General features: G+C 43.7%; 1 long non-coding RNA gene across 2 annotated transcripts in view; it reads left to right on the top strand.

Moving 5' to 3' along the window:
- LOC141778303 (uncharacterized) overlaps nt 1-14,755 on the top strand; it is a 73,671-nt gene that overhangs the window by 33,481 nt on the left and 25,435 nt on the right. Inside the window, exons 1-2 of one of the 2 annotated variants that reach the window (XR_012596044.1) lie at nt 676-830; nt 5,993-6,122. This is a non-coding gene — a long non-coding RNA (uncharacterized LOC141778303). Of the gene's footprint in view, nt 1-675; nt 831-5,992; nt 6,123-14,755 lie in introns of those variants that run through there. The other variant, XR_012596043.1, reaches the window with a different exon arrangement.

Here is a 14,755-nt window from a genome sequence, read left to right as displayed (position 1 = left end):
CACTAATCGGCAGACAGACACACAGTTAGCCGGTGAACCTAGTGGAGCATTTAGAGGCTTACAAGCCAGACATTTCCCCTCGGGAGTGTGTGGAGACCAAAACAGAGCTACAAGGGGAGGGGATATTGGACTTACAGGAGGCCAGAAACACAACCCCAAATAAATGTTGCTCTGCATCTGCTGGATGTGTAAAAGGCAACTGTTCGCTAAAACAACATCATATGTCAAAGTTGTGCTTACAGCCTGTTTTGCTGCCCCCATGTGGCCAAAACAATGAACTAATGCAGGTTTAAAGGAGCTCTCTCCAAACTTTTACACATCTACTGTTTAGTAGACACGGAGGAGGACGACAGCTTGTGGAAACAGCCGTATAGCCGACGAGTAAAGACCAAGACCAGACTCAAGACCAAGTAAAAAAATAAATATAAAAACATAAATCAAAGCGGTAAACACCCACAGAATAAATCTAGAGGTCTGGACTACGAAGCAGGATTTAGGGTTAGCGAGGTAACTTCAGGGTTTTCAGTCCTACGAAGGTGGATCACTTCTTACCGGGGTAGATCGCCATGGTAACTGATGCTGAACAGCTGACCTGCTCCGGAACAGGTTATGTTCCAGATAAGAGATCAGCTGGTATAAGTAGATCGTATGATAATATTACACAATTATGAAGAAGTTACCTTCATAATCAGACTAAAAACAACACAGTTTAAACTGACAGATGCCGGAAGGACAGCTGGATTTATGCCGGGGGTGTTTTTATATTTATTTTTTTTACTTGGTCTTGAGTCCGTTTCACACCGCCGGAGACGGGACGCAGCTGAAAGAAGGTTGAAATAGTCACACGCCGTGTTGTAACTAATGGATATAATGAGGTGTAATCCATCCGTCCTTTACATTTATTAATGCTATTTATATCTATAAGACTATATCTGACTTTTGAGTGTTCCGTTAAATTAATAAGTCTGTTAATTTACACATTCACACATCTGGAGTTTTTTCTTTCACCAGCTTCTTCGTATTTGTCTGATATAGTTTGCTCTTCCTTTGATAAACGTGCCTCTCTGCCTGTCTGCCTGTCTGTCTGTGGACTTGTCCATGTCTGTGATTGGTATGTAGACTTGTCCATGTCTGTGATTGGTCTGTAGACTTGTCCATGTCTGTGATTGGTCTGTAGACTTGTCCATGTCTGTGATTGGTCTGTGGACTTGTCCATGTCTGTGATTGGTCTGTGGACTTGTCCATGTCTGTGATTGGTCTGTAGACTTGTCCATGTCTGTGATTGGTCTGTAGACTTGTCCATGTCTGTGATTGGTCTGTGGACTTGTCCATGTCTGTGATTGGTCTGTAGACTTGTCCATGTCTGTGATTGGTCTGTGGACTTGTCCATGTCTGTGATTGGTCTGTAGACTTGTCCATGTCTGTGATTGGTCTGTAGACTTGTCCATGTCTGTGATTGGTCTGTAGACTTGTCCATGTCTGTGATTGGTCTGTGGACTTGTCCATGTCTGTGATTGGTCTGTGGACTTGTCCATGTCTGTGATTGGTCTGTAGACTTGTCCATGTCTGTGATTGGTCTGTGGACTTGTCCATGTCTGTGATTGGTCTGTAGACTTGTCCATGTCTGTGATTGGTCTGTGGACTTGTCCATGTCTGTGATTGGTCTGTAGACTTGTCCATGTCTGTGATTGGTCTGTAGACTTGTCCATGTCTGTGATTGGTCTGTAGACTTGTCCATGTCTGTGATTGGTCTGTGGACTTGTCCATGTCTGTGATTGGTCTGTGGACTTGTCCATGTCTGTGATTGGTCTGTAGACTTGTCCATGTCTGTGATTGGTCTGTAGACTTGTCCATGTCTGTGATTGGTCTGTGGACTTGTCCATGTCTGTGATTGGTCTGTAGACTTGTCCATGTCTGTGATTGGTCTGTGGACTTGTCCATGTCTGTGATTGATATGTAGACTTGTCCATGTCTGTGATTGGTCTGTAGACTTGTCCATGTCTGTGATTGGTCTGTGGACTTGTCCATGTCTGTGATTGGTCTGTAGACTTGTCCATGTCTGTGATTGGTCTGTGGACTTGTCCATGTCTGTGATTGGTCTGTAGACTTGTCCATGTCTGTGATTGGTCTGTAGACTTGTCCATGTCTGTGATTGGTCTGTAGACTTGTCCATGTCTGTGATTGGTCTGTGGACTTGTCCATGTCTGTGATTGGTCTGTAGACTTGTCCATGTCTGTGATTGGTCTGTAGACTTGTCCGTGTCTGTGATTGGTCAGATGCTGCAAATATTTATGTGAACGAGCTCATAGCTAGAGTGAGAAACCCTGGGTTGATTTACCGAGTTGATAACCAGCGTCGTAGGACTGTTTAGCGTGATCTCGGTTGTTAAACCAGATAAGGAGAAGATACCCGGGGTATGTTGAACTGGCTTCGTAGTACAGACCTCAGCTGTCCTTCCTGCATCTGTCACTTTAAACTGAGTTGGTTCAGTCTGATTATGATTTAAACTTCTTCATATGTGTGTAATATTATCATACGATCTGCTCACGAGCTCTGATTGGTCAGTAAGAGGTGCTTTTAGACGAGTTGATCTCTTATCTGGAACATAATCTGGTCTGGTGCAGGTCAGCTGTTCAGCATCAGTTACCATGGCGATCTACCTGGTAAGAAGTGATCCACCATCTAGGACTGAAAACCCTGAAGTTACCTCACTAAACCCAAATCCTGCTTCGTAGTCCAGGTCTCTGGCCCTCGCTGAATCAATCTATTCTATCTATAAATCTGTCTCCCGTAAGTCACACGACTGAATGGAAGTGCAATACGACTGGAAGTTGCTGAAGCTCTGTTTTAATTGGAAGCATCACTTTACATTCAGTCAGAATGGAGGCTGAAAGAAGTCATTGTAGTAAAATGACATATGTATATGTATATCCACGCTGCAGTGGGCTGCTACTGTATTGAGGAGGGGAAGTGTGACTCCAGCCAGCCGGAGTCGATGGTAATTAGACTGGTAGGTGGATACATTTCATTATGCCCAGAGAAAGACGTGGCTAAGCCCTGTGTCCCCCACCCCCATAATCCTTCCACTGTGCTGCCCATTATGACTCAGCAACCCAATCCGCTATACTGAAAGTCATCACTTTTGTCCCGCCACAGTGGGCCAGACGGGCCAGGTCGCCCCGCGGCTCGCTGACACCAGCCCCCCCGTCTCTGGTGACCGGAGTTGCCTCAGCACAGAGCCCACGTTTCCTCCGCTCAGGTTGAATAGGGCTGGAGGGAGCGCCATTTAGTTCCCCTTGTTTAAAGATAAGATAAGGCTAACGACTGTAATAGCTCCTCAGGGAAATAGATACTCAGGATAATAGAGATCCACTGTTCCTATCAGTCCAGGTATATTGGACAGAGCAGAGGCTTTTTGGCTGGAGGAAAAAAAGCACTGATGAGCTCTGCTTTGCATTACAAGTCTCAATAATGACTGCAATATATCAACTCTTATCCAACACAGCAAGGCGATATCACTCCCTAACCCTTTTGATTTCTGTTCCTGACCATCACTCAGCGCTCTCTGGTCATTTAAGTTTTGCTCCTTGAAGGAAGAAATGTAAAAAGACAAATGATGAAACTTCTTTTTGTGTGTGTAAGCTTTATTTCAGTCCAAAACTTCTGTGGTCTTTTTGTTCTCTCCCTTCATGAATCTTTAATGGAGAACAAGGTTCTATCAGCAAAGTCAAACTCTGCCCAACAATTTTTTGTGCAGAGACTCTCAGGGACACGAGTAAAAGCCCAAGACGAAAGCACAACCCGCCAATAACGCCAAAGGGCTCGCAGAGCAGCGTGACCCTGGGAGACATTTTACTCTTTAAAAGGTAATTTGAGGAACTCGTTTCATTTGACTTTTGACTGAAGAGCAGTGACTGTCAGCCTCCTGCCCTCATTACAGCGTAAAGCCACCGCACTAGTTGAGTCAGATGAGGCTCTTGGGGTCATGTTTTTGACTGCTGATAAAAATGAGTCTGCTGAATAGCATCAAATAACACCATTATAAATCATCACTCACACCCTTCTCCTTGTTATGTTATTCTAAAGGGCAGCCACACCAACGGCAGGAATCAGGTTCTCAGCACTATTATATCAAACGGTGCCGAGGAGGACGGAGCGGTGTGGAAAACCATCATTCAGCCAGAGAGCTTATTATAGCAGGTTTCCTTTCAATTACAAAATGCACAAATCACCAGTAATCTGAACTTGATTACAATCATTTGACATTGTGGCCACATCTGGAAACAGCAGCAGTCCAGTTTGAGCATTAGAGGGAAATTATAGCATAGCAGTGTTGTTTTGTTGAGTAGGCCTCGTCCTCGTCTTCGTCTTCGTCCTTGTCCTCGTCCTCGTCTTCGTCCTTGTCCTCGTCCTCGTCTCTGTTTTGTTTTCGATGACTGGGTGTCTCTTTTTTCCAAATGTTAGCTGTGGGCAGGAGAGATTGTCCTCTTCTGCCCACACCTTTTACTTTGTGTAGTTAATGCCTGTGTGGCACCCTGAAGCCTCAGTGTGCCACCAACCAATTTAAATTTTTGGCACTAAGTTAATTTGTTCTGGGGTTGTACCACAAAAGATCATTGTTGCACGCTGACGCTGACCTTTGAAAGGCCAAATTATTAAGCAAAGGTGGTTTTATTTTGCATTCATTTGATGCCACAGCTGCAGTCTTACTTATACTTGTACAAGTAAAAGGCATTTAATCTATCTATCTATCTATCTATCTATCTATCTACCTATCTATCTATCTATCTATCTATCTATCTATCTATCTATCTATCTACCTATCTATCTATCTATCTATCTATCTATCTATCTATCTATCTATCTATCTATCTATCTATCTATCTATCTATCTATGCAGGTAACACCTGCTGACATTGTTTGGCTGTTATATTTAGAGCATCTCTCTGTGCTCTCTTTGCTCGCTGCCTCGCCGTCATCTCTGGAGGATTGTTGTGTTATTCCTTGAGTCTCAGTCTGATTTTGAGATGAAGCAGTTTACCTTCTGACTTTCTGCCGTTCGGTTCCAGAAAAGATCACAAATCCATCCTCCATCTTTGTATAACTCCTGCTACTGTATCTGTATCTCTGTGTCTGGATCTGACTTTCTTTAACTTTGCACGGTGCTTAGAAAGTAGGTTCTGTTCTCACGTTGAGCAGCTGTGGATAAGAAGTAGCCTCTCAGAGAGTGTTGCACCAGAAGCAACAAGTGGCGTCATGGGACATACTTTGTGTGCCATTCTACATGAATGCTTTAGTACATCATCCGCCCATCCATCCATCACTATCTCATGAGAGGGCGTGCTGTGAGACTCGTGTGTTTCTCTGCTTTACTACCTTTGCTTCTGCACAAATTGCAAAGCCTCTTTCCTCCACACAAGGTGGGCCAAGTGCAAAGAGCAGCAGTGGTGCGTCTCTGCCCCGCTGGATAAACACTCGGTCTACCACATTATCCTCCACTTTCTTTTTTAAATATTTCATTCCATTTTTGCATAATATAAAAGGTTAGAATCCAGGTCTAACTAGTAATGCCACTTAGATGAAAGTGTTGTGCATGTGTGTGTGTGCATGTGTGAATTAATCTGCATGTGTGCGTGTGTGTGCGTGTGTGTGCATGTGTTCCAGACAACAACAAATCTGGGTTACTGTGCTCCCCAACCTTTAGGCTGCTCACTGTGGAGTGAATGTCAGCACTCTGTGCAGCTCTAGCTGGCGTTTTGTGTCTGCAATTACATCATACCCCTGGCTTCCAATGTCCTCAATCACTGCATGTCAATGACAAACAAATACCATTAGGAAATCGTGAAAAAAACTGCGCTGACGTTCCTTAAATACGACACCCACCCGGCTGCACCCCCGAAGAAGTCACTTAAGCTTGCACTTGTACAGAAAAAGAGTAACTCAGGTGAAGCATGCCGCTGTTTGGTTACTCTCCTTTCTCCTTTCCCTTCAGATTGTCTTTGGCACCGTGTAGCACTGCATCACCAGGGACACTGCAATACACGCTGGGACTGGCAAATAACAGCATGAACTCGGGGCTGAGGACAATTTCAAGATGAGCAGGCAGCGACGTGAAGGCCAAGGTATGGAAGTGGACTCCGTGACTTGTAATTATGTGATGCTGTCTCTCTTCCCCTCTCCGAATCGATAACCCTGACACCTCCTTGCTCCTTTGATTTCCTTCATTTTGAGCACAGATTTGTACTGCGTAATACTTTAAAATATTACCATAGTAGCTTTAAGTCATATAATTTTCACAAACAAACAGGACCATAACGGAGAAGACTGGCAGGCTCTATGGCTCAGACTGCTGCTTCCAACACTGAATCATGTTATTCCACATGCTGCATGATGGTGATTTCTTGTGTGCAAATGCAGACACGCTGCCATGGAAAGCTAAGATGCTCTTTACCACTCGGTTATCACTCAGAGATGATGACAGATACCTCCCACCTGTTGCTCGTTATGGTTCTGCAGTAGACTACACCTCATTGGCTTAAAGTCATTTAGACAAAAAACTCATTTTGTCTTTCTTTTCTGTTGGATCCATCCTGCTCTGTAACCTGCTCTCGCAACACACAGAATCAAGTACCGCACTTTTTCTTCACTTCAGTCTGCCCGGCCTGACAAGAGCGAGTAACAAAAATCAGTAGAAATGGTCAAATTCATCCCAATTGCAGCTTCAGCCACACTTTCTGCCGCCTACAGCTGCTTCTCCATGAATTGCGCCCCAGCTGTGGTTCGAATGAGTTTCTGTACTCGATGCTTGTTTTATTCCACTTATTCACACTCACTTCTATTGGCTGCGTGATTTCAGTTTGTTCCATTGTTCATCATTTTCACATCATAATTGTCATTTTTATAAAAGAGAATTGTAGTCCAGTCTGTCCACTGCTGTCACTCTCCAATGCTAATGCTCACTTATTTGTCTGGTTGTCAGTAGCAACAAGGTCTACCTGAATCTCTCCCACCTCAGGTACCATCCAGAAACAGATTGTAATGTTATTCTGAGGGACACCATTATTTCAGTCTGGTCCCAGTGTTGCCTGTGTCTAGCTCGGTTAAATCTCCGTTATAATGACTAACATGTCTTTGGAGCACCGGCTAATCGCTTTTTCGCTAATGTGGAAGAAATGTCTCTTATTGCTTTATCATTATAATGCTTTCCTTTAACGTACAGGACATCGCTGAACCTCGGAGCAAAATGAACCGCAGGACAAATCTCTACTTTCTCTCATTAAATTCTGAAATGATGAATACTACACAAGAAAAGAGAAACTTTTCTCCTCCATTCATCAGAGTCAGCCGGGCCCCGGTGCACAGACATTTGTCCCATAAAATACTTGATGAAAGGCTCTTAGCGGGACTGACTCGGACTGATTGCATATGCACGATCAGTAATGGTGAATTTACTCGGCCCACAGGGGAGCGGTGCTCCTTGTCTGTGTAATGCTTTGATCACCAAGACACCGGCAGCACCGGGCCTGTTCTCTACCTTTTTACTCATCCTATGCCACAGGAATATATTAGCATATTGTGCTTTAAAAGAGCCGTCGCCTGTGATTGCATGGCTCTAGGTTAACAATGTCTTTAAACAAGCTTGTTTTTCTTTGGTTTCCGTGGAAGTATTGAACGTTGGATGAAAGATTTGTCAGCTGGCGTTGTTGCTCTTAATGCTGGAGCAGCTTACTGTCATCGGAGTGGTGTCGTGATGTAACGCAGCGTGCACGAGGTTACTGAATAATAAACAGGCCTTTTGTTACTTTTCATAAAACTTCTCCGTACAGCCGGCTGTAATCTACATGTGAAAGGTTGCAATGCACGAGCCCGTTGAACTCGTACCCACTAACTTGACATCCATGAAGGGGGCACCGACATTGGCAGGAGATGTGATTCTCAATAATTCACATACTCTATGTATGAATGCATCCATCCCACTGTTATTTTATACTCATAAATATGTGAGTTCTGGAGCATAAAATCTTTCTCTGAATGCACCGCCTTAAGCGATGTCAAGCTGGATAGGCTTTGTTTGGAGTGTCGAGGTGTTAGGTCGGCACACAGTGACCAGGCATTAACTTAACATTCCTCAGGCTTTGTTCATATCAGGTCCGGTGTCGTTCGGGTGTTTGAGAGTTTTGAACCATTTTTAGAGTCGTGCCCACGTTGTGGGTGCAGCACACTGCAGTCGAGAGCTTCTTGAATAGCATTACTAATGAGTCCCTTTGCAAGAGGAAGTATGTCTAAATGTCAACAACATCAGTCACGAGACGGAGCCTCCAACACTTGAAGGAGATTGACCTGATGGCATTTACATACATATGCTTGAAAACGCTGGCCTGTGATGATATGATAGATTTCACCGGGTTTCATCACATCCTCACCACTTTATGCGTTTGTGCATGTGTCAAATATATTATATTTCACAATGTTTCTCATCTCTACCACTCAGCCGGCATAATTTGATGCTTAGACGCCCCGACGTTGTTTGCAAGTCAATATCTCAAATGCTTTAAGTGAGAGGAGTCAATAGCAAATTGGACGTATTCTGGGTTTAATCAAATGCTTTAGTTCGGTGATGACACTATCCCCGCTGTGAGACCATCGCACTCCCACCGAGGAGACCACCAAAATATTCATTGCCACACAGCTCACTGCGTTTGCTCTTGAGGACATTGCTGAATCATGCAATTATGGTTTGGATGAGGAAAGTCGATAACTGCCTCATACTTGGGCAGAGATTGCTAAGGTCACACCTGTAATCATCGGGGGAGCAGCACAGTCCATTGACACAATGATGAGACTCCACACACTGTCGGGCAGGATTGAGATACGGGCTGATTGCTCCTTATTGGAAGATGGAGTCGGGCTGTCATGAATGGTGCTGTCACAAAGATGGAGATATGCACCAGTAGTCGCATGTTTGCTCAGGTCAGGGACAGACACCCTGCCGGCAGGGCTTGTTTCCGTGGCTCAGATGTGTTCGGGCCATCGTACACGAGCCTCAGTGAGAGGCAGTTCACCGACTGAGCGGTGCCTTTAGTGGACACGGGAATAATAACCAGTTATGAAGGGTTTATAAATAGTAACCTTATTATTAGTAAATTCATATTTAGTAAAGATTTATAGATGAGTCATAAGCATAGACCAGAGGACAGCAACCTGCGTCTCTTCAGCTCCTCTCCAGTGGCTCCCTGTGGGTTTTTAAAAATGGAAATGAATAACTGTCTTTTGTTTACATTTTCATTTTTATTTATCATTGTTGTAGGTCTATGGTACGACGGAGTATTAGGGCCTATTACGAGAATAAAGTCATAATATTATGAGAATAAAGTCAGAAGTTTACAAGAAAAATAAATCTTAATATTACGAGAATAAAGTTATAATATTATAAAGTAGTAATTTTACGTGTTATTCTTTTTTCTCGTTTAGTTATGACTTTATTCTTGTAATATTCTGACTTTATTCTGTAAATCTCAGATGTTTTTTCCCTCAATGTGGCCCTAATACTCCGTAGTCCATTGTCTCTTTGGCCCTCATTGCATTAGACTGATATACTATATACTTAGACTATAAACTGTGTTACCTTCATCACAATGATCACATGTTTTGCGGCTCCAGACAGATTTTATTTTGCCTAAAATGTCTCTTTTGATGGTAAAGGTTGCTGACCCCTGGTCTAGACTGTATAAAAGAAGTGGACGTAGTCACCGTGAACCGTGACGTCACCCGTTGGTTTGTGGACTGACGTTTTGAAGCCTCGAGTTCGGCATTTTGGCCGTCACTATCTTGTTTTTTTGCAACCAGAAGTGACAGAAGAGGGTGGAGCTAAGTACAATGGAACATTTTTTAAGCGACCAAAATATTAATATTAACTTTCCTGAAGTGAAAACAAACTGTGAAAGGGTTAACGTTGTAAGACAGAAAAGCAGACAACTCCCAGACCGGACAACGCCGTGGTAGCGACCTGTAAATCAGCAGGTAGCCCCGCCCTAAAGCATCCCCTGCTTTATGGTCTATCTGACTCTAAATGGGACCATCATTTACTAAATGAACATCATGCTGTATTGAAGAAGACTTGAAACATAAAGTCATGTTTACAATGTTTACTGAGGTCATAAATCAAGAGAGAAGTAGAAGCTCATCTTCTATCAGACGTCTATAGAAGCAGAGGAGTCGCCCCCTGCTGGCTGGTAGAGAGAACGCAGGTTTAAGGCTCTTCAGCGTTGGCTTCACTTCTCAGACCCGGAGCTGCTTGCTAGTCATAATTCATTAATAAAAACAACATTTTGGGTTGCCAAATTTGTAAAAATCCTCTTGACTGGACCGTTTGACCACTTACCTTTCAGAAAGAGAATATGGATCAACATGTATAACATAAAGCTTTTCACAACCTGGCAACCCCAGGTTTGTTCTTATTACTGGTTTGTAACAGATCTATCTAGAATTGGTAAATGATTAATTAACTAGTGAGAAACCCAGTGGTTACATCTCACTGTATAAACCATCATAAAGGTTACCTTATTCCATTGTATTTAAAGGAAATATACTCCATCTCTTCACCGTGTTGAGACATGGTAGATCTTCTCTGGCTGTAGAGTTCTGCTGGTCACACCAGCATTGAGAAGACAAACCTCCTTTGCGTATTGACGGTGTTGACCTTTGGAGGAAACGGAGAGCCAGATAGTCCAGAATGGAGGAAGCTATCGTGGCTCATTAGTCGTGTGTTCCACCATCCACTCTTATTTTACCCTCCTCTGTCAGAGGAAAACAAACTGCTTCACAAAAGATGAGACGGGAGTTTGTGGTACAAATACAAATGTTTTTAATAAACTGTCCCATTAGCAACTGACAGTTAGCGAGCAATTAGCAAGCTCGTTAGCTCGGAAAGATTAGTTCGTCTTCAATAAAAACGATTTACAATCCGGGAACAAAATGCCAGACGAGAGTAAAAAGCAGAATACAGAGAAGATGAGGAGAAGCTCAGGGAGAGATTGTGATTGGTTATCGCTCACAGGTTTGTGGCCGGCCAGCTCGTTAGCTCGCCAGATACAGGAGTTCAAGTTGTGACACGTTTTGGTGTGACCGGCTCACTCTGTGATTCCTGTTTAGAAAAGCTTGTAACAGGCTGTTACATCTTGTACCTTTTACACATGAAACACCTTTAATAAGTCCAAAGCAGCAGGTGAATAATGATGATTGTTGCTCCTATGGCCTGAAAACAGCTCGTGATAATAACATGCACTTTACACTTGAAGGACGCCGGCGGAGATTCCCATCCGTGAGTCGTATGTGAGCAGGTAGCTGCTCTGCTGCAGCCTCTCATCATTCATTAGATGGCACCCAACACTTCTATGTCCACTTCACTCCAATTATTCTTAATGAGTGCTCACTCGGAGGTCATCATTAAGCTAACCCCACCACCACCACCACTCTCTCTCCATTTCAAGAGCCGCGGCGGAGTGGCTCGTCTTCCTACAACGTTCCTTTTTCTCTACATTAACACATGCTGAGCCCGATCAGATGAACGATCACATTAATTACTCTTCTACTAATAACTGCAGCTCCATTCTTCCATAACGTTCTTGTGTTTGCCTCTGTAAATCTGACACGATTACAGTGTTGTTAGATCTCGCTCTTCTCTACCCTGAAGCTGTATACGTACGGCTGAGGAAGAGGAAGAAGGCTTGTTAACTGCCAGAACCATCCAGCGCTTGGCTTCTTCTTCACTGGGGCTGCGGAGGCAGACGACGGTGCAGGGATCCAGAATTGCGCTACGATGTAAATGAGAGCTATTATGGCAATGAAAAGACATTTGGCAGCATTATTCAAATGAGATTGTCAGATGAGTTCCATAATGTATTTTTAAAAATTGCAAATGATTTGCTTTTGCATATAAACTGTAGCCTATATTTCTAACCCCATTGTTTACCTTTTCTCCGGTGGTTGCAGGCGCTGCAGAGCTTCATTAATTCACAACTTCAGCATATTTGTATTAGAACAAAAATAGGTGCAATAAGAGAGAGGACTCGTCAGAATATCGTTAGCAGAATGTGGCTCAGTAATGGTGGATTGGTTCGGCTTATTAGCTTTTTACTGTGTGTGTGTGTGTGTGTGTGTGTGTGTGTGTGTGTGTGTGTTGCAGTTTAAACATCAGAATCCCACAGCTACTGGCGTGGAGGAGACAGACATCGCAGGCATGATGTGTTTTGTTGTACGAGCTAGCTTTGCTATGTGAGCTTTGCTGGCAGAGGAATGAAATAAAGGATTGCCAGAAGCATGTTCTCTCTCTCTCGTAATGATCTCTCCCAAAATCACTGCAGCAGTTATTCCAGAAAAAGACTTCCTTTGTTTATTCCTCCTCAAATCAAAGTGATCCATCAGTAAACCGCGGCAGGTGTTCGATGCTTCCAACAACCTAATTGTATTTTTTTATAATTGGCTCTTATTTATTACACAGTGGTAGTAGCGTGTTAGTCAGCCCGTTGTAGTCTGCTGTTACGGCTTAAACAGCCGACAAAATAGCTTCAATTGACATCAAGTACAGCTTGCTTGTTTGTCATTTTCCTTTATCAAAAGGCCGTCGTGTTCTGCGTTTGTTCGGCGCCTATGCAAAGCCTTTATCTATCGTACTAAACCGTACTGTGCAAAAGGTATGTTCGGTTTAACTGCCTGAGACTAACGAGCATATTGGAGGTGCCGTTGTTTCGGTCCTCTTTTGATCTGAGCAATAATCTGTCTCTCGGAGTCTGGGAGCTATTTACAGAGGAGATTTATTTCCCTGATTCTCTGTGTACAATGAAGCATCTGCGCCTGCCAGCTCAGGTAGAGGAGGGCTGTTTTAGACAGCGGCTCACTGAATATGTGCTGGTTCCTCTCGAACACAAAGAGGAGAAATAGCTATTAATAGTCCGCTGAGTGTTGCTAGATGTGTGTAATGCTCCTTTCAACGAGTTGAAGTGGGAGGAAAATGTCCATTTATGAGCATATCCCTCCTACCTTCTTGTCAATGCGGCAGTAAAAAATACCACAGGAGGAAACTTTTGTCCATTTTTTTTATCAACAGTGGACACAACTGTGTTTTCACCTGCTCCACTGTGACTACAAATACAATAAAAGAGCAACAAGTGGAGTTTTCCATCGGATTTGTCTTTGCTTTTTATCTCCCTGCTCCAAAGTGAATTACAGCAGCCTTGAACAGTGTCTGGCAGGCCTTGAGCTATTCCCAGGCAAGAACAGTAGAGGTCAAGGTGTGAGAGCAATGCCATAAGCGCAACTTGAAATTCTGCCGGTGCTTCTTCTCCCACAGGCTCGCTCTCACTTCCCCACTTTCTATCGCTCTGTCTCTGCCTGTCGTTCTCTCACTCGCTCTCACTCCACTTTCTCTCCTCTGCACATTCCTTCTCTCTCCCATTTCTTTTTAACACCTCTTTCAACTTCCTCTCCTCGGTGTTCTCCTCGGCTCTCCTCTGGAGTCCGTACAGTAGGCTGTGTGCTTCTATTAAAACTAATTCATTCATTCGTTCATTCCCTTTAAACATCTTAGTAACAGGGTCGTAACCACCATATTAGGAATACTCAGGTAATGAGTAGTCCAGATTCCCTCAGTGCAACACCCCACCCCCGAAGAAATGTTCAACTACACACCAGAAAATCTGTAAAAATGTAATATATTGCACATTATATTAATTAATTCAACTGTTAATTATATTTTCTGTAGAACTAGGGATAAACCCTGAGAGATGTATTATCTCATATCTAAAGGGAAGACAAGAGGTCTCGTATGCTGCTTGGTAAAATCTCCACATAGTTTGTGCTTCCAGCATCACACTGTTGTATTAATTGTTCATATTTTACATCACTTTGGTTAATCAATAACTCTCCAGGCAAATCACGTCAATTCATTTTCTGATTCAACAGTCTGATTTAGGAAGCTGCAAATATGATAACATTTAACATTAAAGGTACAGTGTGAAGGATCTGGAGGCATCTAGTGGTGTGGTTGCAGATTGCAACCAACTGAATACTCCTCTGCTCACTCCTCCCTTTCCAAGCCGACCTAGAGCCGGCAGCGGCGCACCGCCTCGTATGCGGGACTCCCCAGCCTGCCGTGTGTCGCTCACACCCTCCAGCTGGCTGTTAACGAGGGTTTTTAGGCACAGAGAAGTACTCGTATCGGTACTCGGTATTGGAGAGTACCCAAATGTAAGTACTGAAAAAAGTGGTATTGGTGCATCCCGCGTTGGGTCCATAGAGCAGGTGCAGTAGCGTTTCCTTTAACTCCTCCTCCCAACCTTGCGATCCAGCCTCGGTCTGGGTCTCATTCACATGAACGGAGGAAGGGGAATTAATTCTGGATTTAACTATTAGTGCATTTTACAACTTTTATGACCTAATGATTTAAATCAGGACTATCAGAGTGTTCGTAGGGGGGGGAGTTGACCTAAAAAAAAATGATCCTCTGAGTTACAGACGTCTCTTTCCCAATGGAAGTCTATGGGAAAAAAGTATTTTTGGGCCCAATGGCATCACGTGACGGACACGGAAGTTGTTGCACCGTCATCTGGCAACTGCGCTCTTCCTGGGGGGCTGGGCTCAGAGGCCATACATACCATAATAGCACTACTTTAGGAGCAACGGAGGTCAGAACTGCGGTGACCTTCAGGTAGCATAAAAACCCGAAAGTCTCTCTCTAGAGTCAGAGTTTGGTTTGTCC

The sequence above is a fragment of the Sebastes fasciatus genome, chromosome 12 (assembly GCF_043250625.1).
Source record: "Sebastes fasciatus isolate fSebFas1 chromosome 12, fSebFas1.pri, whole genome shotgun sequence".
Lineage (NCBI taxonomy): Eukaryota > Metazoa > Chordata > Actinopteri > Perciformes > Sebastidae > Sebastes > Sebastes fasciatus.
Note: the sequence above shows the minus strand (reverse complement) of the source record. Positions and strands in the feature narration are given on the sequence as shown.